Source organism: Pan paniscus, chromosome 1 (assembly GCF_029289425.2).
Source record: "Pan paniscus chromosome 1, NHGRI_mPanPan1-v2.0_pri, whole genome shotgun sequence".
NCBI classification, from domain to species: Eukaryota; Metazoa; Chordata; class Mammalia; order Primates; family Hominidae; genus Pan; species Pan paniscus.
This window is the reverse complement of record NC_073249.2, coordinates 23,710,749-23,733,685: the sequence shown is the minus strand read 5'-3', so window position 1 is coordinate 23,733,685 and position 22,937 is coordinate 23,710,749. Positions and strand designations below refer to the sequence as shown.

The 22,937-nt window shown below is 49.4% G+C and overlaps 1 protein-coding gene across 6 annotated transcripts in view; it reads left to right on the top strand.

Annotated features, from left to right (window-relative positions):
* The first annotated feature begins 6,022 nt into the window (after positions 1–6,022).
* The window catches only part of EPHX1 (epoxide hydrolase 1), a 35,342-nt gene continuing 18,427 nt past the window's right edge, over positions 6,023–22,937 (top strand). Inside the window, exons 1-2 of one of the 6 annotated variants that reach the window (XM_055107504.3) lie at positions 6,091–6,273; positions 7,200–7,371. The gene's annotated coding sequence lies outside the window, so the exon portion shown is untranslated. Of the gene's footprint in view, positions 6,717–7,137; positions 7,372–22,937 lie in introns of all 6 variants that reach the window. The other 5 variants (XM_055107508.3, XM_063596631.1, XM_055107501.3 and 2 more) reach the window with 5 other exon arrangements.

The following is a 22,937-nucleotide window of genomic DNA, read 5'->3' as shown; positions in this document are numbered from 1 at the left end:
TGCAACCTCCGCCTCCTGGGTTCAAGCAATTCTCGTACCTCAGCCTCCCGAATAGCAGGGATTACAGGCATGCACCACCAAGCCCGGCTAATTTTTGTATTTTTAGTAGCGACAGGGTTTCACCATGTTGGCCAGGCTGGTCTCAATCTCCTGGCCTCAAGTAATTCACCTGCCTCTGCCTCCCAAAGTGCTGCGATTACAGGTGTGAGCCACTACACCAGGCCTAAATCATAATGCCTACAAAATTATGATTATATAAATATTGTCTGCTACAGAGCCAAGCAATGTGCCATTATTACATTTTCTTTCTCAAACAATTTTCCATTTTTCCTGTAGTTTTTTCCCTTTGCTTATTTTTCTATATACTGTCTTAATTTCCCCCCCCCCCAATATACCATTGGATGTGACAAATGTCCATTGATATTATTTTCCAAAAACTTTATCAGTTGGCTGGGCGCGGTGGCTCACGCCTGTAATCCCAGCACTTTGGGAGGCCGAGGCGGGTGGATCACGAGGTCAAGAGATCGAGACCATCCTGGCTAACATGGTGAAACCCCGTCTCTACTAAAAATATTAAAAAATAAAAAAAAAAAAATTAGCCGGGCGTGGCGGCGTGCGCCTGTAGTCCCAGCTACTCAGGAGGCTGAAGCAGGAGAATGGTGTGAACCCGGGAGGCGGAGCTTGCAGTGAGCCAAGATCGCACCACTGCACTCCAGCCTGGGAGACAGAGCAAGACTCCGTCTCAAAAAAAAAAAAAAACTTTATCAGTAAATGCATTAATTATTCCCTCCCCCACAACCCGAGGCCTGCTTCCTAGCACCCTTTGTCTTTCTCTCCTTCCCACTCCGTGTCTTTTTCTTCTAATCTGGACAAGTTGCCCTCTAATTTTGCTGCACAGCTGTCAAGCTGAGACTCCTCTTTGCTGATAATCTGTATTAGATTCTCTGTTTCCCAAAAACCATGTCTTCCCCTTTTTTGTGTATATATATATATACACACACATATACATATATATGTATATACACATATACATATATGTGTGTATATATATACACACATATATGTGTATACATGTGTGTGTGTGTGTATATATATATATATATATATATATATATATATATTTTTTTTTTTGAGTCTCGCTCTGCCACCAAGGCTGGAGTGCAGTGGTGCAATCTCGGTTCACTGCAAGCTCTGCCTCCCGGGTTCACGCCATTCTCCTGCCTCAGCCTCCCAAGTAGCTGGGACTATAGGCGCCCGTCACCACGCCTGGCTAATTTTTTGTATTTTTAGTAGAGACGGGGTTTCACCGTATTAGCCAGAATGGTCTGGATCTCCTGACCTCGTGATCCGCAGGCCTTGGCTTCCCAAAGTGCTGGGATTGCAGGCATGAGCCGCCGCACCCGCCTCCCCTTTTATATTTTAACTCCCTTGTTTTGCTGGATTATATCCTCTAGTAAGTACCCAAGACAAGGTGCATGAGAAGTAAAAATGTTTTTAGTCCCTGAATGTCTGAAAATACCTTTAATTTGTCCCCACATTTTATTATAGAATTGTTAGAAATACTTTTCCCATAGACATTTCAAGGCCTTGCTGCATGCACTACTTTATGACAGCCAGTGTTGCTCTTGAGAAGTCTGATGATCTTTGTGTTGACCTTTTTGAAAATCTTTCCCTCTCTCTAGAAGCTTAGGGAAGTTCGGATCTTCCCTTTTTCTTTAGCATTCTGAAATTTCACACTATGTCTCATTGGTACGGGTTTTCTAACTTTTGAGTGTGCCTTTTTGATCTGGAGCTACTTGTCCTTTGGTTTGGGAAGTATTATTGGATTATTTCTTTAATAATTTCTTTTGTTTGGTGTTCTCTTTCTCTCTCATATAACTCATATTAGTCTGGGTGCTTCCTGGATTGGTCATCTGATTTTCTTTTCCTTCCCCTACCCACCACTGCCCGACTGTCCATCTCTTTAATTTGTGTTCTGTTTTTCTGGGAGAATTCTCAATTCTATCTCCTGACTTTTCTGTTAGAATTTTTATTTCAAGAAGTATTATCTAATTCTCTGAATGTTCCTTTTTTTCAAATTGTCCCTTTTTCATAGATAGAATTCTTCTCATATCTTCAAGGGCATTGTGATTTCTTTGAAGATTTTTCTGCTTTTTGCCTTGTCTCTGTTGCCTGTGAGCAGTTTTTCTCTATTTTGGGCTTTGCCTTTCATGTCACAGGCTTTGCCCAAGTGTTTGGTGATCCTTCAGTATTTAGAAATGAGACACTAAAACATCAATTGAAAGTTCTGTGTGTGGTGGGTAGTAAACTGATTGGCCTCAATGGCAGGTGATCAAATAGGGAGTCAGCTGTTTTGTTATGGGGCCTCTGAATGTCATTAGCTGTGGATAATGGTAATTAATGGCAGTAAACTTACAGTAAAGTTGCAAAACTCCCATACATGTCTTACCCAGACACTAATTGTTAACACTTTGCTGCATTTGCTTTCTAATTCAATATCTCTGTGTGTGTGTATATATATACACACACACATATATACACACACACATACACACACACATATACACACACACATATATACACACACACACATATAGTTCCTATATATGTGTACACACTGAAACATTTTAAATTTCAAACATGATTCCTTAAATATTAGGTTGGTGCAAAAGTAATTGTGGTTTTTGCCATTGAAAGTAATGGCAAAACCGCAAATACCTTTGCACCAACTGAATACTTCAGTGTACATTTTTTTAAGATCAGTGATGTTCACTTAAGAAACAATTCAGTTTTCAAACTCAAGATATTTAACATTAATATAATCTATTATTGAATCTACAGAACTCCTTCAAATTTCCCCAATTGTCCCAACAATATTCTTTATATAAATTTTTTTTTCTGGGCCAGGATCCAATCTAGAACAGAGAGCACTGCAATGAGGTTTCGCAGCTCTTTTGTCCCCCTTAATCAGGAAGAGCTTCTCAGTCTTTCCATATCTTTCATTACATTGCCCTTTTTTCACGCTGACATTTTTGAAAAGTGCAAGCCAGCTATTTTGTAGATTTTTTTTTTTTTTTTTCGAGATGGAGTTTCGCTCTTGCTGCCCAGGCTGGAGTGTGCAATGGTGTGATCTCTGCTCACCACAACCTCTGCTTCCTGGGTTCAAGTGACTCTCCTGCCTCAGCCCCCCAAGTAGCTGGGATTACAGGCATGCACCACCATGCTGGGTTAATTTTGTATTTTTAGTAGAGACGGGGTTTCTCCATGTTGTTCAGGCTGGTCTCAAACTCCTGACCTCAGGTGATCCACCTGCCTCGGCCTCCCAAAGTGCTGGGATTACAGGCCTGAGCCACCGCACCCAGCCTGTAGAATGTTAATGTCGGGTTTGTGCAATGTTTCCTCATGATTCTATCCATATTGTGCATTTTTGGCAGAAACAATGTTGTTTCCTTTTTGTTGAATCAGGAATTGATCTACAATTTTTATCCAAGATTGCCTCCCACACATTATTTCATTCTACCTGATGTACCTGGAAACTCTCCAGATGTTTATGCAGAACAACAGCCTTGCTCTGATTTTTTACACAATATAATTTATTCTAAAGAGCACACTATACCCATTCTTTTGCCCCGTAAACCTTTCAATGGCTTTTAGCCAAAAGCAGTGAAAATCTGTCTAAATTTTGCCCTGCTGAGTTGGACTCTGATGCATTTGTTTCTACACTGCCCATATGTAGACTGTACTTAGAACTATCTTGCACTATTTTAGATTTCGCAGCCCAACGCTGGATGGATGATTAACCAAGTAGGAGGGTATTAGGATACAAGAGGTTGCCATTTTAATGCAGTTTTTGAAAAACCACAGCTTTGGCCACACCTGGTGGCTCACGCCTGTAATCCCTGTACTTTGGGAGGCCAGGGCAGGCAAATCACTTGAGGTCAGGAGTTTGAGACCAGCCTGGCCAACATGGTGAAACCCCATCTCTACTAAAAATACAAAAATTAGCTGGGTGTGGTGGCAAGTGCCTGTAATTCCAGTGGCTTGGGAGGCTGAGGCAGGAGGATCACTTGAACCTGGGAGGCGGAGGTTGCAGTGAGCTGAGATTGCGCCATTGCGCTCCAACCTGGGCAACAGAGTGAGACTGTATCTCAAAAACAAACAAATAAATAAATAAAATAACAACTTTATTGAGACATAATTCACATACCCATAAAACTCACCCTTTAAGAGTGTAAAATTTCACGGGTTTTGGTATATTTACAGAGTTGTAGTGATGTAACCATCACCAATATCTAATTTTAGAAGAGTTTTGATGCAGGGCAGCTGAGACCCCAGATTGGGTCTCAGCCCAGCAGGGTTTTTAGCTTTGTCCAGGAAAGAATTCAAGAGAGAGCCCGTGGTGTGAGACAGCAACTTTTATGGAGGTGGCAGTGTCCAGCAGCAGCAGAGGGGGCCTGCTCCTGCAGTGCAGGGCTGCCCCACAGGCAGTGTGCTGAGAGCAGCAGCTCTGGGCAATTCTGCAGTCATGTTGATACCCACTTTTAGTTACATGCAGATTAAGGGGCAGTTTATGCAGACATTTCTAGGAAAAGGGTAGTAACTTTTGGGTCCTCGGGTCATTGCCATGGAAGGGGGGTGATAACTCCAGGGGCGTGCCCTGGTAAACTGACATGGCACACTGATATGGTGGGCATATCTTATGCTCATCTTCCACCCAGTCCCTGTTTTAGCTAGTCCTCAATTTGGTCTTCAATCTGGTGTCCAAGCCCCACCTCTGGCGTTAAGTCCTGACTCCTACCTGTTTCACCATCACTGCAGTTTTAAGAGTAACGAATTTGGGTCCCCTGGTGAAGTGGCCAGAGGCAGAGCTTCTGTGTGAACTATTTGGAGGGGAGGGGAAAGAACTCTCCCAGACTGCAGGTTCTGAAAGGAATACAGAGATGTCAGAGACTGCAGGTGCAAGAGAAAGCTTTTATAGGAGGGTGTAGAATTAAAGGACAAGAGGACTCTACATGTGGATGGAGGCGGGCACCCTGTCCGGCAGTACTGCAAGAGCAAAAGTTTGGAGGTGGGAGTGAGGTGAGTGCGTCTGCCGGCCAGAATTCTTGGGCCAGGGTGAGCAGAAAGGTTGGAGGCCAAGGGAAGGTGGGTGGTGGTGAACCATATCCTGAAGTGTGCAAGGTGACAGTCAGAAGCTTAGAACTCCAGCCCTGGGCCCTGCATGTGGCCTCCTAGCTGTAGTCTGTCCACCGAGATCGTGAGGATGCTGGTGGTTGAAAGAACTGCACCTCTGAGCAGGTGAAGAGAGAAGCTAAGGAGGGGTGATGGCAGAGGCGATGGGACAGGCTTTCTAACGATGAGGGGCTGGGGATCAACGCTCTCACGGAAGCTAAAAGAGCCCCAGCAACCACCCGCCTGGGCCCTGAGCTCCCTCCAAAGCGGGAGGGGATTCACTAAGAGGTTGCTCCCCTGGCATTGAACTCAGCATCCTATACTGGTCCTCACCATGAAGACCCCCAAGAGTGCTTCAGACCATTGCTTCTCACATTCTCTGTTTAAAGACACTAATTTGTTTTTAGATTTCCAAGCATATCACGGACCAATATGTTTGTTAAATATACTAAGAATGAATTGCTAGAAAGATGAAATTAAAAAGACATACACCGCCAGGTGCAGTGGCTCACGCCCATAATCTCACCACTTTGGGAGGCGGAGGTAGGTGCATCGCTTGAGCCCAGGAGTTCAAGATCAGCCTAGGCAACAAAGTGAGACCCCCGTATCTACAAAACTTAAAAAATTAGCCAGGTGTGGTGGCGTAGCCTGTAGTCCCAGCTATTCTGGAGGCCGAAGTGGGAGGATCGCTTGAGGCTGCAGTGAGCCGAGATCGCACCATTGCACTCCAGCCTGGGTGATAGAGTGAGACTCTGTCTCCAAAAAAAAAAAGGACATACATCATGCAAGTTTGGATTTTTGTTTTTAGATTCAACTGACGAAGTTACGGGATCAAACTGCTGTACGAGCTGCCAAACGCTTCTCTCCATTTCTGGCCGCGGGGCCGCGGACCGCCCTTTAAGTAGCCCGTTTTATCCCCGGCAGAGGTGGAGCCTTAGGCAGGCCTAGAGACTTTCCCGGGTCCTCCAGGCCGGGGAACGCCCCGCTCGGAGGCCGGGCTTGGGCGGAGACTGCGCCGGGGCTGCTGAAAACTAGCCGAGGAGAGCCAGGGAGCCGGAGAGATCGCGCGCCTGCCGCCGCCGGAGCCTGCGAGCCGAGACCGTAAGCGCCCGGGGCCGGCCGGGCACGCACTCCCCGGACGCAGACGCGGTTCGGGCTCCGCGCGGGCTCGGCCGCCGGGGTGGGCGGCGGGCCGGGGCGCCAAGGGGTCGGGGCTGCGGTCGGCCCGCAGGGGTGCAGAGGGACTTGTAGTTGGTCCGCCCCCAGCTCCTGCCCCGGCCAGGAGACTGCGCGTGCCGCCTACTGGGGGAAGGAGCCTGCAGGCGACCGCGGACTTCTCGCAGGGAATTCCGCGTCCCAGACTGCGGGCGGACGCCGCAGGGAGGGAGGCTCGCGACCCCGGGAGCGCACCGCGTCCCCTGGCCTGGGCGAGCTCTGCTTCCAGGGCCGTGGCTCGCTCGGCGGTGAAATGCACTTAATTTGTCACCCAAGTCGGAACACTGATTTTCATGCGCGTCCGTGTGAAGAGACCAAACAGGCTTTGTGTGAGCAACATGGCTGTTTATTTCACCTGGGTGCAGGCGGGCTGAGTCCGAAAAGAGAGTCAGCGAAGGGAGATAGGGGTGGGGCCGTTTTATAGGATTTGGGTAGGTAAAGGAAAATTACAGTCAAAGGGGGGTTGTTCTCTGGCTGGCAGAGTGGGGGGGTCACAAGGTGCTCAGTAGGGGAGCTTTTGAGCCAGGATGAGCCAGGAGAAGGAATTTCACAAGACAATGTCATCAGTTAAGGCAGGAACAGGTCATTTTCACTTTTGTGGTGGAATGTCATCAGTTAAGGCAGGAACCGGCCATCTGGATGTGTACGTGCAGGCCACAGGGGATATGATGGCTTAGCTTCGGCTCAGAGGCCTGACACTGATCACACCTTTTAGTTGAAATGCGCTTTCATCTCCATCTGCTGCCGCAGCCGCCGCCCCGCACCCCCTCGCTCTGGTCTCGGGATTGAAGGCCAGCCCTCTCCTCTTGTAGAACAGGAAACTTGCCCGGGAGTTCACCTTGTAGTCGAAGCCAGGGAATGTGGTCAACCTGAGCAAAAGCGCCGCGGAGACCGAGTGGCCGCCTGCCTCCCTCCCTGGAAGACGTCGGTTTTCTCTGAGCTTCTGTCTCCTTCCTTGCCCTGGCGGCTCCCGAGATCTTGGAGGTGGGGTGCCTAGCAATGTTGTAATCCTAATTTTGACTTTTTTTTCCTTAAAGTTGAATGCCCCCTCCATAGCCCACCTCCCATTGTTTAAACTTCAGGTTCTGCAAAGCCTGGATCCGCCCCTACAGGCAACACTCGTCCTGGAAGTTCTGTGAGGGCTCAGCTTGTGGCGGGAGGTGGGAGGTGAGAGGGACCCATGCACTTGGCAGGCCAGCTTCCAGGACAGCCCTTTGCTGGGATTGATGAGCTGTTGGTGGAAAATTGTTGAGGACCTTGGGGTTGGTGCCTGTTTCGGTACCACTGTGCAGCCTCCTCTGCATCCAGCATAATTTAAAATAAACATTTTCAGGAAGCCACACTTCTCCAGAAAGTAACATTGTTTTCTGGTGTAACGGTTGCCTCCTTCAGGGAGCTAGGTTTGGGGGATAATAGGGGGCCTTTCACTGGCCCTACTTGGTCTGACTTAGCAGCAAAAACTCTGGGAGTGCTCTCCAAGCAGTTTTTCTTTCCCAAATTTCCACACCTAGGAGGCGCTGAGGAGGCATGGGTGGTACTTAGGAACTGCTCACTGTGGAACTGAGGCACAGCGGGGAGCATGCCCTCGTGGGATTTGCAGTTCTAGGGGCAGAGGGATAATAAACAAAATACATTTGTAAACTATAAAGTATGTTAGAAGATGATGTGTAATATGGAGATAAATAAAACTTTAAAGAGGGGAGAGGAGTGCCAGGTGGAAAGGGAAGGCCTCACTGAAGGGTGGCACTGGCATAGACCTGAAGAGTTAGGGAGCAGCCAAGCTGCTGCCTGGGGTGCAGGTGCAAAGGCTGGGGGCAGGAGTGTGCCCAGCTTGAATGGCCTGATGTTTGTGTTTGCAGCGTGTGGGTCAAGCTGATGAGTGACCTACTGGGTAAACTGAACTAGCTCAGTCTGTAAGTGAGGGGACTCCTGAGCTTTCTGCGGCCTTCTTCCCAGTTCCAGGAAAGGAAGGACCTTCCACGGAAAATAACTGCTCAGCAAGACAGCCAGGGTGAACCTCAGCACCGTCTGTGACAAGCCACATGCTCTCTGCGTGATGCCTCCTGCCTCTCAGCTGTGCCTGAAGCACACTAGCTGGCATGGACTTACGCGGCTGGGAACATCTTCAGGAAGCCCTGAATGAGGGCTCTGTGGGCAGAGGGACCTTTGCAGAAAGGGCATCTTGACCACTGCAGGAGGTGGAGTGACTGTGTTCAGGCCCCTCCTGGGGTGTCCTGGTTCCTGCCTGATGTCTTAAGCATAACTGGCATTTTCAGGGAGCCCAGGTTCACCAATGCACAGTGCCCCTCCTGTCGACCTGATACCCAGGCTTGGTGATTGCTCACCTGGCACCTTGATTCCTGTTCTGGTATCTTGGCCCAGGCCCAGACATGTGAAAGCAGGGGCTACCGAGATTCATTTCTCAGTTCTTACGCCAAGAGGTTCAACCGCATGGATCACAGCTGGGCGTACCAAATAAGGGAGGACCAAGCATGAGCTGCTCACCCCTGCTGAAGAAGTAGCTCGAAGCCCACCCACTCGGGGACAGAGTGGGCACAGATGGAGTAGACAGATAGTGATTCGAGGGGCGCCTAGGATCTCATACTGAAAACCCACCTCTGCTAGGGCCATAAATCCCATCAATAGCAATTCATTCCTTTGAGAGGTAATACAGTGATGTGGGAAGAGGATTGGGCTGGAAAAAAGACTTGGCTCATGTCCCAGCTCTGCCATGAATGTGTCCCCTCTCTGGACCTCATCTGTAAAATGAGGTTAGGCTCAGCGATCTGCAGGCCTTCTTGCAGCTCTGCTATGTGATGATTCTGTGGCAAAGTCTGAAGGGATTTCAGGAAAGGAATGTGTAGGAGGGAAACGGTAAGTTTTGAAGGGACTCAGTGGGCCCTGTAGCCTCTGCTGGGTCCAGTGAAGACACTTCAACTAGAGTGAAGGCCCTGGCCACAGGGTAGGGGAGGCAAAATCTTAAGAGTTCAAGGGCCCTGAGTCAAGGCAGGAGGGTCACTGCCCAGCCCAGCTGGCCCCCTGGGCTGCCTGTGTGTGGTTCTTGACCCAGACCTAGTGGCTTAGGAGCAGAGTCTCCAAGGGGCTGTGGGATAAGGTGGGGATTGCAGGAGGGAGAAGGCACCCCAGCAGTTCCCCCGTTAGGGGACCAAAGCGTTGCCAAGGATCCAGCCGCACCCCTCTCCTGAGGAGGGAGGAGCTGGTGGGCGCTCCTGGAAGAGCTTCCTCTCAACAAGGAGAAAACTGCGCAATCCAATCCTCCGTTATATAACTGAGCACACGATTGTGCAAACCAAGCTCACACTGAGCAGCCTCCCCTATTGTCAAGGTTTATTTACTTTCCCAGGGGAAGTCATAGTTCATCCTTTCTCAGCAGAAAGCAGCCATTTGACTGCCACAGCCTGACCTACGGCATTCCAGGAGATGGGTTCAGAGACCTGGTGTGGAGTCCTCATGCCCACCCGCCCTGCTGTCTGTGTCTTTCCGTCTGTTGCCTGGTGGGTGGGTGTGGTTTAGTGCATGGTCCATCCCCCGCACAGCCACACCCATTAGGCTCTCCAAGGCCTAACTGAGCAAGCTTGCAGAAGAGGGGAAAGTGTTCTTTTCTCTGAGGAGTTAAAGAGACTTCTGGAAAATTCTCCAGCTACTCCACAAACTAAGGATCACAGGCCTTGTTCTTAGGTCAGGAGCAGGAGTTTTTGCTGCCTTTAGCATTTGGGAAGTTTGATGAATAGAGACTGAATTTTAATGTCTTTTTGGTACTTAAGAGCTGGATTAACTACTTCACATATCTGAGCTTCATTTTTAATTCTCTTTAAAACAGAAAAACTGTCTGGGCAAGATGGCGCACACCTGTAATCCCAGCATTTTGGGAAGCTGAGGTGGGTGGATCACTTGAGCCCAGGAGTTCTGAGACCAGCCTGGGCAAGAAAGTGAGACCTCGTCTCTATAAAGAATAAATTAGCTGGGAGTGGTGGAGCACACCTGTAATCCCAGCACTTTAGGAAGCTGAGGCAGGAGGATCTCTTGAGCCCAAGAGTTCAAGACCACCCTGGGCAACATAGCGAGACCCTGTCTCAAATAACTTTTAAAAAGAAAAACTACCTCTTCTTAAGACGGTTGTAGTATGGGAGATGGTGTGTTTAAGTCTTCCCACCCCAGTGTCACAGCTCAGGGCTTCTCTAGCCCTCCTCACAGCGGTTGGGGGTGCCCAGACACATCCTGAAGTCTAGGCCGTGTTCTGAGTGTCTCTGCCACGGGCCCGCCTGGCTGGCTTTAGTCCAGGAGCAGCCTGGACTGTGACTCTTGAAGGCTGTGGGAGGCTGGTGACTGGGAGCAGGAGGTCTCAGTGCGTCCCTGAAGGGTCAGAGAGCCATGCTGTGAGAGGCCAGGAGCAGGCAGCCATTGGCCCTCCAGCCCTCACCAAAGGCCACCACCTCAGCTTGTCCTCTGGCAACTCAGCCTGGGAATTTGCTTTCCCTGTGAAACGAGAGACACTGGCCGCATTGAGGGGTGACTTTCCGGTCCTACAAAATTGTATCCCTCTTTCTGCTAGAACTGGTGAGACTTGGCTAATTTCGGAGAGACTTTAGGAAAGTAAGAGAAATACATTGGTCCCAGTGCCAAGCCCCAAGGCCATCTTTCCAGGTATGGGTATATCCTGCAGTGATAAGAGAAGACTGACTCTTACCAGCTCTTTGGGGGAAATGAATATACTTTCCCACGTCCCAGTTTTTCTGGCTGTGGCAGGACCTGTTTGCTGCCAAGTTGTTCCTGTGGGGAAATAGCAGTGGGCCCAGCAAATGTAGCCACCAGGTCGGGGCACAGCCACCAGGTGGAAGAAGCAACCCTGCCATCTTCCGGTTCCATGTGTGCCTCACTGAGGCAGGACTTCCACACCCTACTAGGAAGGCTGCTATCAGGGTCATAGTGATACCCTGTCAGGACATCGTTTTTTTTTTTTTTTTTTTTTTTTTTTGAGACAGGGTCTGGCTCTGTTGTCCAGGCTGGAGTGCAGTGGCGCCATCTCAGCTGTCTGCAAACTCCGCCCCACCAGGCTCAAGCCATCCTCAGCCTCCCAAGTAGCTGGGATTACAGGCGTGCACTACCATGCCCAGCTAATTTTCTTTTCTTTTTTTTTTTTTTTTGTAGAGACAAGGTTTCACTGTGTTGCCCAGGCTGGTCTTGAACTCCTGGGCTCAAGCGATCCACCTGCCTCAGCCTCCCAAAGTACTGGGATTACAAGCGTGAGCCACGGCACCCGGTCGAGATGGAACATCTTAATTTCAGAGTTGCCTTCAGGACTGTTGATTGAACCCCATAAATATTTTTAGTCTTTTGGGACTTTTAAACTCCTTTTTGAAACCTAAGCATTGCCACAAACAAACTAACCTTTGCCACGACCAAACAACCCAGAACTCGGACCCTGGTCCTCGGGCTGCCCTACAGGAAGCACCCCTAGTCCTCTTGCTGCTCTGCTAGATGAGACGGCAGGCTCAGGTTCCTCCATGAGGCCCGGCTTTCAGTGCTCTCCTGTTACACACTGCAAGGAAGCTTCCAGATCGTGGAGCACATTGTTGAGGAAAAGACACCTTGGGGAGAAGGGGGAGGTGCAGAGTGTGGTTAATGGTGGGAAGGAACTCCGGTAAGTGTGTTATATGATCTGCTCCTATTATCCCCTGGAATAGGAGCCTCTCTCCACTCAAGTAGAGAATGCCAAGGACTGGCCCGGCACGGTGGCTCATGCCTGTAATCCCGGCACTTTGGGAGGCCAAAGCAGGCGGATCGCTTAACAGGAGTTTGAGACCAGCCTGGCCAACATGGCGAAACCCCTTTCCTACTAAAAATACAAAAATCAGCCGGGCATGGTGGTGGCAGGTGCCTGTAATCCCAGCTACTCAGGAGGCTGAGGCATGAGAATTGCTTGAATCTGGGAGGTGGAGGCTGCAGTGAGCTGAGATTGCACCATTGCACTCCAGCCTGGGCAATAAAGCAAGGCTCTGTCTTTAAAATTAAAAGAAAAAACAAGTTATTCTAATTTTTTTTAATTTTAAAAGATAAAAAAAGAGAATGTCAAGGACTGAAATTGCATAGAGGGCAATGCTTTTTCCTTATAGGTGGTGAACTGGGTTCTGCTTGAGTTTTTTCTCTGGTAATTTAGAACCAATGGAAGAAACTCAACAGCTCTAATTTTAATTGGCAGAATGTGAGATGGAATGGGACCTCAAATGAAACTCCAGGCCAAGAGCTCATGAGCCCTGCAGCATGTGGGGCGTCTCTCGGTCTTCTTGAGTTCTGTAACTTAAAGTTTGTGTGGCCTTTAAAGAGTGTGGAAGTAGCCGTCCCCTCTCCAAAGGCACACAGGATTTGGCCAGCCCACCCGCGTGGCCTTCCCCTTCCCCTCTCCAGACCCTCCACAGCAGATGGGGCCACGGAGGCCTGGAGAAGTGGAGTCACTGACCTGAGGCTACATGGCTGGCAGGCAGCAGGGCCAGGCAGCAAAGCAGGCAGTGAGGGCCTAACCGCCCGCGGGCTGGCTCGGGGCTCCCTCAACCACATTGGCATCCCAGTGCCAATCCCAAATTGTTTTCTTTCTATCTCTCCACACATGTAGATAGCATGGAGGTGGAGGGAATTCCCTCCCACACAGAGGGCGATATGCCCCAGAACAGCACTCCTGCCCCCAAGAAGGCTGTCTCCTGACACTTTTTACTGCTCTTTTACTCTCCCCCAGCTTTTTTTTTCCTGCTTGTAAACTGCATTTTTCCTTTCCCTTGGTTTCTGGCTCTAAGCTGTTTTCCCAGGGCTTGGCTCCGGCGCTTGCACAGAGATAAACACGGCCATTGGCCTGGTGCACAATCCCAGTTTGCCTGCATCCGGCCTCTTCCATCCTGAGTCTCCAGGGGTCCCTGGGGTTCAGGGACAATGGCTAAGGGAGAAGCTGGGAGTTCCCCCCAGGGTTTGCCTCCATCACTCTTGGGCCAGCCAAGGGAGTGGGGCTGGGAGCTTCAGGATGGCTTTTGGGAAGCCCCTGGGAGCCCCAAGGCTTGGGTAGCTGCTGACAGGGAGTTCGCAGCAGGAACGCTCCCAGGCTCCCATCCTGCGTCCGCTTGGCAGGCAGGCCAGGAATGGGAGGGAAGCCATCTGTTTTTCTCTTTCCACTGGATGTTCCCTTCGCCTTCCCCAGGGAGGAGTGATGAGGCTGGGGTGCTGGGGAGGGCAGTATGGGGGCAGGCTTGGGACCAGGCCTGCAGAAGCAGCAGACCCTCCAAGCCCACCTACCTCTCTGGCCTGGCATCTGAGGGGCAGGTCATGCCATAGTTTTTCCCTTACCCTCTCTGCCCCCACACTTTCCTCCCCAAAGTGGCAGACTTCCCCCAGGAGAAGCACTGGCTTTTCACGCTGCTGTGAGTCTCAGTCACTATTAGAGAAACGCAGTCAGAGCCAGGCCTGCCCAACTGTTGCAGGGCTGGGTCCACCTCATGGCCTTTGTTCTGGAAAAATACTTGGGCATTCTGCCCTGCAATGCACTTAGCCAAGGCCGGGCACATGGCAAGTGCTGAGTCATGGCCGGCTAGCACTTTACTGCGATTTTCGGAGCACTTTCTTGTGGTGAGGTTCTGACTGCTTGCTTGGGTTGGGGGAGGGGAGTCTTTGGGCAGGCGGTAGACCTGCCCCTTTACTTTGTGTGGCCGGATCTGAGTCTGACCCCATCTTTTTAGACCCAAAACCCTGATATTTGTAGTGCGCCTAGGATACTGGTTCTCCAGTCTTCTTTGGGGTCAGGGGGCGTTATAGTGCCTCATGCCACCTACTCAGCCCTCTTCCTGCATCTTATGGTCTGTCTCTACCAACTAGGCTAAGTAGGTTATATTTATTATTCCTCAAGGGGAATTCAGCTCTTCTTGTTCAAAAGTTCTGATTAATTTTCTATGCTCTCATTCAAAGAATTTTTAAATTCATTCATTCATTCAACAAATAATTAAGCATCTACTAGAAGGCCAGGCACTGGGAGTCCAGATGGGAGCCAAAGCAGACATGGTCAGTGGCCTACAGGAGCTTCCGTCCAGCTGTCAGTCACATAATCACCCTGACAAATGTGAGCTCGACGAAGGCTAGGACTGAGAGATCTGCCTTGCTGGGATAGGTCAGGAGAGGCTACCCAGAGGAGGGACAGTCAGTCTGAAATCTGAAAGGTGGATAGAAGTTAGGGAGGTGGGAAGGGGAGGGAATAGCTTTTCAACAGGGGGATTCGCCTTCATAAAGCCCCACAGTAGGACAGCATGGTGAGCACAAAACTGAAAGATCGGGGGGCAGCGTGAGATCCCAGCCCTAAAACTCTCACTTAGCTTTCAAGTAAACTGTTTCTCCATAATATTGATACCAGTAGCACTCTGACAGGCTAGGGGAGTGGTGAGATCACACAGGCCTTGAAGGCCACATTAACCCAAGGACAATGGGAAGCTCTTTAAGGGTTTCGCAGGGGATGGGATATACATGATCAGATTTGCATTTCCAAAAGATCACTCTGGCCTGGCTCATGCCTGTAATCCAGCTATTTGGGAGGCTAAAGCAGGAGGATCACTTGAGCCCAGGAGTTTGAGACCAGCCTGGGCAATATAGTGAGAACCTGTCTCCATTAAAAAAAAAAAAAAGGTTTGTATGGTGGCTCATGCCTGTAATCCCAGCACTTTGGGAGGCGGAGGCGGGGCGGATCACGAGGTCAGGAGATTGAGACCATCCTGGCCAATATGGTGAAACCCCATCTCTGCTAAAAATACAAAAATTATCTGGGCATGGTGGCATGTGCCTGTAGTCCCCGCTACTCAGGAGACTGAGGCAGGAGACTTGCTTGAACCAGGGCGGAGGTTGCAGTGAGCCGAGATCGTGCCACTGCACTCCAGCCTGAGGACAGAGAGAGACTCCATCTAAAAAAAAAAAAAAAAGTTGTAAAAAGATTGCTGTGGCTTCAGAGTGGCCATTGTGTCGGAAGGGGTAGAGCAGATGTGAGTGGACCGGGCAGGGTAGTAGTCCAGGGGAGAGCCACAGGAACCTGGGCTGGGTTGGAGATGGATTTGAGATGTACTTTGGAAGTTCAGCTGCCAGAACTTACTGATATCTGTGGCGGAGTGAAGGAGAGGGCTTTCAAGGACATTGCCTGGGTTTTTGGCTTGGCGGTAGCAGGGCGGGTAATGTCAGTTACTGAGGGAGGGAACACCAAGAGAAGACAAAGTTTAGGGGGACAGGATCACAGTGCGATTTCAGATGCACTGGAGAACATTTTGACACAAGGTACTGTCTGGGCCCCAGGTGGCTCTGCTCTAATACATTTATAACTCTTCGTCCGCACTTAATCACTCTGTCATACTTAGCTGTGAGGGGGCCAAGAAATGTCAAGTGTTTGGCTGGTCTTCTCCAACTAAAATTAAAAATCCTTTGCTAAGGAAGAAGGAGAGAACATTGCTAGCAGTCTGCCTCAACATCCCAATCTGATGGTGTGTTTGCCACAGCCACCAGCTCATCAAGGACAGCTGTGGTGAACCGTTGAGTTCTGAGTAATCTCCTGTCCGGGCCACCTTTCTTCACTCAACCACAAAATCCTCACATTCCCAAGTATATTTTCTTTCTTTCTTTTTTTTGTTTTTTTGAGACAGAGTCTTGCTGTGTTCCCCAGGCTGGAGTGCAGTGGTGTGATCTTGGCTCACTGCAACCTCCGCCTCCTGGGTTCAAGCAATTCTCCCTGCCTCAGCCTCCTGAGTAGCTGGGATTACAGGCATGCCTGGCTAATTTTTGTATTTTTAGTAGAGACGGAGTTTCACCATGTTGGCCAGGCTGGTCTTGAACTCCTGACCTCAGGTGATCTGCCCACCTTGGCCTCCAAAGTGCTGGGATTACAAGCATGAGCCACCACACCTGTCCCCAAGTATATTTTCTTAGCTCACTCTTTTCAGCATGTAATTTACAGAAGGGTAATCTGAATTGTAAACACGATTTCTAAGTTAAAACTCCTGGGTCAGCTCGTGATGAAGTAGCAATTTATAAAAGAGATAGTATAGTAGTAAATGAGACAACTACACTCGGAAATGTGGAATCATCAACTCTTACCCGAAAACAGCCTATGAGATTCTTGTGTTTTTTCATTCATGCCATGCGCTTCCTCACTTCCATCCCATTCCATTCCACATGCTCTTCTTTCTGCCTGGATTATTCCCATTCCACCATTATTTTTCTCCTGGTAAACTCCTATTCATACTTAAAAACCCTGCTTGATGACCCCTTCTCTGTGAAAACTTTGTGGCAAAACCTAACCACTTCTGCTTGTGCACACTTCTCTTCCATCTGTGTGCATATAGTATGTGTCTATAACTGGAAGGGTGTTTATCTGTTATCCGTTTGTCTGCCCTGCTAAAGTGTGAGCTCCTACAGTTACAGGGTTGTGTGTTAGTCCCGGTGCCTGCACCGTACCCAGCCAGTAGTTACACTCAGTGTTGCTGAACCAACCTCTGGTCCAAAAACATGTTTATACTTGCTTTTCCAAGGCGCCAATCCAAATCTCTTATTTACTTTAAAAAACAAATAACTTCTTGGCACTTTAAAAACCACATTCAAATAACAGAAAAAGAGTTCATTTGAACTTTAAGTATCAATCTTAAAATGAATTGTATGTTTTAAAACTTGACTTAGTGACATCACTTAAGAGAATTTTTAAAAAGCAAACTTTTATTTTTACCCCAGTGTAACAGAAATATTAAGTTCCATTAAATTATTAAACTGATCTACCTTTTCTTATTTTTTTGAGATGGAGTCTTGCTCTGTTGCCCAGGCTGGAGTGTAGTGGGGCAATCTCGGCTCACTGCAACCTCCGCCTACCCAGGTTCAAGCGATTCTTCTGCCTCAGCCTCCCGAGTAGCTGGGACTACAAGTGCACACTACCACACCCAGCTAATTTTTGTGTTTTTAGTAGAGACGGGGTTTCACCATGTTGGCCAGGCTGGTCACGAACTCCTGACCTCAAGTGATCTGCTCGCCTTGGCCTCCCAAAGTGCTGGGATTACAGGTGTGAGCCACCATACCCAGCCTGTTTTTCATTTTTTGGTTCTTTTTTTTTTTTTGAGACAGGTTCTTCCTCTCAGGCTGGAGTGCAGTGATCATAGCTCACTGCAGCCTCAACCACCTGGGCTCAAGCAATCTTCCCACTTCAGCCTCCCAAGTAGCTGGGACCTCAGGCATGCACCACCATGCCTGGCTAATTTTTTTTATTATTTGTGGAGATGGGGTTTTGCCATGTTGCCCAGGCTGGTCTCAAACTCCTGGGCTCAAGTGATCTGCCTGCGTTGGCCTCCCAAAGTGCTGGGATTACAGGTGATTTACCTTTTAACTGTGCCAAAGAACAAAGCACCTACTTTATTTGCTCTCCTGTATTTAAAACTGTCCTTTATACCTCAGATCCAGAAAGATAAACACAAGTAAACTAACAAGTACTCTACTTGTATCATTTGTTGCTTTCTAACAGTTTACATTTAGTCCATCTTTGAAGGGTAAAGACCATTGATTGCTCATCTAACTTCTTCACCTTGAACTTAGTGAGATTTTCTTCCACGTTTCACAAATGCATGCCCAAAATTTGACTTCAGTGTAGAATTGGAATTAAAATGTATGCAATCCCATTTCTTACAGTAGGAGCCAAATGTTCATCAAGTTCCCCTCTGAGCTCAGTATCTTGTAGCTAAATGACCACTATCTTCCAGTCCCGTTTTTAAAAAAAATCATGCTGGTTTGCAACAAAATTGTATTTTCTTTACTAGGCAAGTGAACCATTTTGTTGGGAAGAGTACCTTGGCTTCGAGAATAAAATGATTTCATTCTGAAAGGCTTCCCCTCCAACCCCCTCCTGCACAAACTCTCAGCCCAGTAACTTGTCAGTATTCTGGAAAAGTGCATTACGAAACAAAAACTCAAATCAGATAAAATATATCTCTGGAACTTTTGAGGCAGATCAACGAAGCTCTGATTTCAGGTGCTAGCAAAATAAAGCAGGCACTCTCATTTTGTATTGTTTTACTTCTCAGTTTTTCATGGTGTCTCCTAAACTTTGATGTTTTGAAGAAGTTCTAATGTTTGCTACATCAGCAGGAGCTGACCACAGGGAAGAGATAAATATAGCTCTCCTTGGAAAGGTGAAGGCTTAGCCACCAGAATTCTGCCCCTTGATGCTGAGAATGCACCTTCTCCGAACAGATGGAAAAGAGGGGTGGAGATTACCCCAGGGACATATCTTGCAAAACGCTGATACCCGAAGATGTACATAGCCTTGTGCTTTTGGTCATCCTCCCAAATCATGTCCTTGGTGAAGGCACATGGAGAGGAGAGCAGATGCTGCCAGACCACGGTGCCTGACGCCATGCACTCCCTCACGTCCAGCCTGTTTATGTGCACACGGCTGCAGCGGGACCTTGGGGTGTGGGCTAAATAACAGGAACAGGGGCTCCTCTGGGGTCTGTTACAAGGCAGAGATGCTGCACGGTAATTAGGGATTTAGGGGAAGAGGAAGGAACACACATGTTGATAATAAGTAGTTCAACATTATTATCCCCATTTTACAGATGCAGCTACTGAGCTTAGAGAGGTTTCATAACTTGCCCAGAGCCCCTCAACTAGTAAACAGTGGAGCCGAGATTTGAACGACCCAAAGAGGAAAGCAAGCAGCCCCTTTATTACTTTCTTTTTTTTTTTTTAAGATGAGGGTCTTGCTATGTTGCCCAGGCTGATATTGAATTCCTGGCCACAAGTGATTCACCACCTTGGCCCCACGAAGTACTGGGATTACAGTCATGAGCTACCACACTGGGCCAAAGCCCTCATATTGTAACCTCCAAGATGTTTTCATTTCTAAAGTCAAAGGTCGTCAGAGTTGCTGTTTTGAGGGGAGCCATGGGATGGGGAGTCTCCGGGAAACCCAGGCTGGCTCCTTAAATGGCATCACCCAAGTTGGCCATCAAGCTTCCCCAGACTCAGTCACTCGGCCCCCGCTTTCCCTGGCTGTAGAGCAGGGGTTTGGACTCGAGGCTGCCGAGTTCCTCTCCAGCTTCCATGCCCAGTGGCAGTGACTTATCAACTGGCCCACCCGGTGGATGTAGGGGTGATGCAGCCCTGCTCCGTCCTCTTGAGTGCTGGGTGGCCGTGAGAGAGGGAAGCCATGAGAGGGAGGGGAGGGCTCTCATCTGCTTAGTGCCACCCCCTCCCCAGCCCACCCCAGGTCCTCTGCCGCCTTGGGTTCCTGCGTGAACAGTCCTTCTCACTCTGGGCGATGTTCGCTTTCACCAGCCCAACCCCAAGAAGTCCACCCTGGGGAGGACAGAGGGGGTCTCCATGGCTCCACACCCCCATGCTTTGTCGGAGATCTGGCCAGGCAGAGTGGTACCCTCTTGACTGAGCCTCGAGCCTTTGCTTTCCCCTTACTCCAAATAAAGCCACAGCCCTGGCGAGGGAGCCCAGAGGCCTGAGGACAGCCTGCTGGGTGCCTGGCACTCTCTAGATCCTCCCTGCCTGGGCGGTGGGTATCTGCAATTCTGTCTCAAACTGCAGCAGAATGTGTGGGCAGGGTCAGGCAGATAGAGAGTGGGTGCCTGGACTCATTGGTCACACTCTAAGACCGCCCACCCCCGCCGCCCCCGCAGTCCTTCCCAGGACTGGCTGACCCACCAGATAGGGGAGGGTGTTGTTTCTTATTATTACATTTTTTGAGGAAAGCTATGCAGGCCTGGGAGACGTCTGTGCTCTAGGAGTCCCTTCTGGCCTGAAGACTCAAGGCTGCAAACAGGTGCTGAGAGGGAACAAGAAGGGGAGTTGGGGTGCAACACACCCAGTGACAGACCAGGAGTGAGTGCTGTGGCCACAGATTCTAATCCTCACAACTGCAGTGTGATTTAGGCTAAGCCCCTTGCCTACTCTGATTCTTGCCTTAAATAAGTGAAAAGGAAAGTCAAGTTTGATGAATTGTGGCTCTTTAGTGGGTGGATTTGCATGTACCATGGATTACATTTACCAGGGTCTAGGAATTGTCAAGCGCCCAGCAGGCTGCCATCAGGCCTCCGAGCTCCTTCGCCAGGCAGCTTTATTTGGAGTAAGAGGAAAGCAAAGGTTTGAGGCTCAGTCAAGAGGGCGCCACTCTGCCTGGCCAGCTCTCCGACAAAGCAGACGGGGGGTGTGGAGCCGTGGTGACCCCCTCCGTCCTCCCCAGGGTGGGCTCCTTGGGCTTGGGCTGGTGAAAGTGAATATTGCCTGCAGCAAAGAGAAGGACTGTTCACGTGGGAACGCAAGGCGGCAGCGGGGTTGAAAACCCACCCACACACAGTCAACACCTGCTGTCACACCAGGCTAATCAAGAACACCTTTCTTTGGTGCATTAACTACCTGCTATTAAATAAAGGGCTGTTACTAGGTGGCAAAGTAACACACTGCAGTAGAGCCTATTTGTAATCTGAGATCAGTGGCTGTAAGGCACCATCCTTGAGCCAAGCAAGTACTAATATTCTTATCTTAATTAGAATGCAAGAGATCGTGTTTTTAAAATTCTCTTTGAATCTGTCACTTTGCCCTCCTCTTCCTGGGTGATACACCTGGTAGTGCTGGTGGGGGCCATCATAATGCCCCTTGTCCCAGATTCCCTTCTTTTAGATGGGACTCGAGCACTGATCATTTCAGCCCTGTATCTCTCAGGTCAACGTGGTTCAGTTTGCTGTGCAAAGTCCAGGGGAGATAACCACGCTGTGCACACATGAGATTGGCTGACTTGGCAGGACTGTGCAATTGTCAAAAGGCCGTGGGGAGTGGGGGCCAGTGCCTGCAGCCTGCCCTGCCTCTCTCACAGGCCCTTAGAGCATCGCCAGGTACAGAGCTCCACAGCTCTCTTTCCCAAGGAGTAATCAGAGGGTGAGAACGTGGAGCCTGGTGGACAGGTGAAAGCACTGGGATCTTTCTGCCCAGAAAGGGGAAAGTTGCACATTTATATCCTAGAGGGAAGCGACAGCGGTGCTTCTCCCTGTGCTGAGGTACAGGTAAGGAGGGTGGTTTGTAAAGTTCACTGGGGAGGGTGATCCCTCTTTATTGTTCATTATGCTCGCAGCCTCCTTGACAACATCATGCAAAATGTGTCTTACTAGCTTCTAGTGCATAAAATATTGGTGGAGCTCTTCGCTGTGCTGGGCCAGTCACCAGTGCTGGGCACTGTGGGTCAAGGCAGTGCCCAGGACGGGCACAGCCCTGCCTTCCCAAGCTATGGTTTATTGTGGTAGGATCTGCTTGCCCGGTGAAGTGTGTTCAGCTGCTCCTGTTGCTGGGGGAAGCTCTGCTCTCTGCCTTCCGCTGCCTCCCACACGCTCCCATGTGTCTCCCAGTCCCTAACCCCTAGTCCTGCTTTCAATACCACAGGGGCTTGTAGCTGACTTTTCTCCATCTTCTTAAAGGGCAGGATTTCCTGGCAGAGATACAACGTCTTTCTGGAAATGAAAGAAATTGATGCATGTTTTTTCTTTTCTGAATTCCTTAAATAAGAGGAACTCATTTCCAGGTATTCCCTGCCTTGTTTTTATTGTGGGAGTGTGGTCCCAGCTGCCCATCTGATCAGCTGACATAGGGTCCTTGGGGCCCAGGCACTGTTGGGGCTTGGGATTGAAAGATGAAAGCCACAGGGCCAGGCACAGCAGCTCGTGCCTGTAATCTCATCACTTTGGGAAGCCGAGGTGGGCGGATCGCTGGAGGTCAGGAGTTTGAGACCAGCCTGGCCAACATGGTGAAACCCTGTCTTTACTAAAAATACAAAAATTAGCAGGAGGTGGTGGTATGCACCTGTAATCACAGCTACTCAGGAGTCTGAGGCACGAGAATCTCTTGAACCCAGGGACAGAAGTTGCAGTGAGCCGAGATCGCACCGCTGCACTCTTTGAGACTCTGTCTCAAAAAAAAAAAAGGGAAAGCAATGGCCTGGCTTGGCTGGAGATGGAACATGCATCAACGTGTCCCACGTGTCTCCAGCAGGGATAGTGAAGGCCTGCCCCTGGCACATGGTAGACTGAGTAAATGTTGATCAGTGAGACCTTGAGGCACTTTAGAGTTTCACAATCCAGAGAGGGAGATAGATTGGAAGTTCAAGGGTGGACACCTGGGCATGATTCCCAGGACGAAGGCTGCAGTCGGTTCTAAGTATGCTGGTGACTATGAGAGAAGAGGTTGTGGGTTTCCTCTCTTGAAAGCTGTCTCCATAATCACATGTGGGGTGATAAGGGCTCTGGTCCAGGGGAGGGGGCGAGGCACACAGGGGGCTGAATCTGATGGCATGAGGACTTGGTGATGGGCTGTGGGGGAAGAATTGGAGATGACTCTAGGGCCTGAGGGTGGGAAGCTGGGAGTTCACTGGGATCACTGATAGAAACGGGGAGGTGGGGGGTGCCAAGCTGATTTTCCTGATTAGATTTCCTACAGAACTGCAGGAATAAGGGGAGAGCCATCGCCCTGGGTGGATTTCTGTTTGGAGC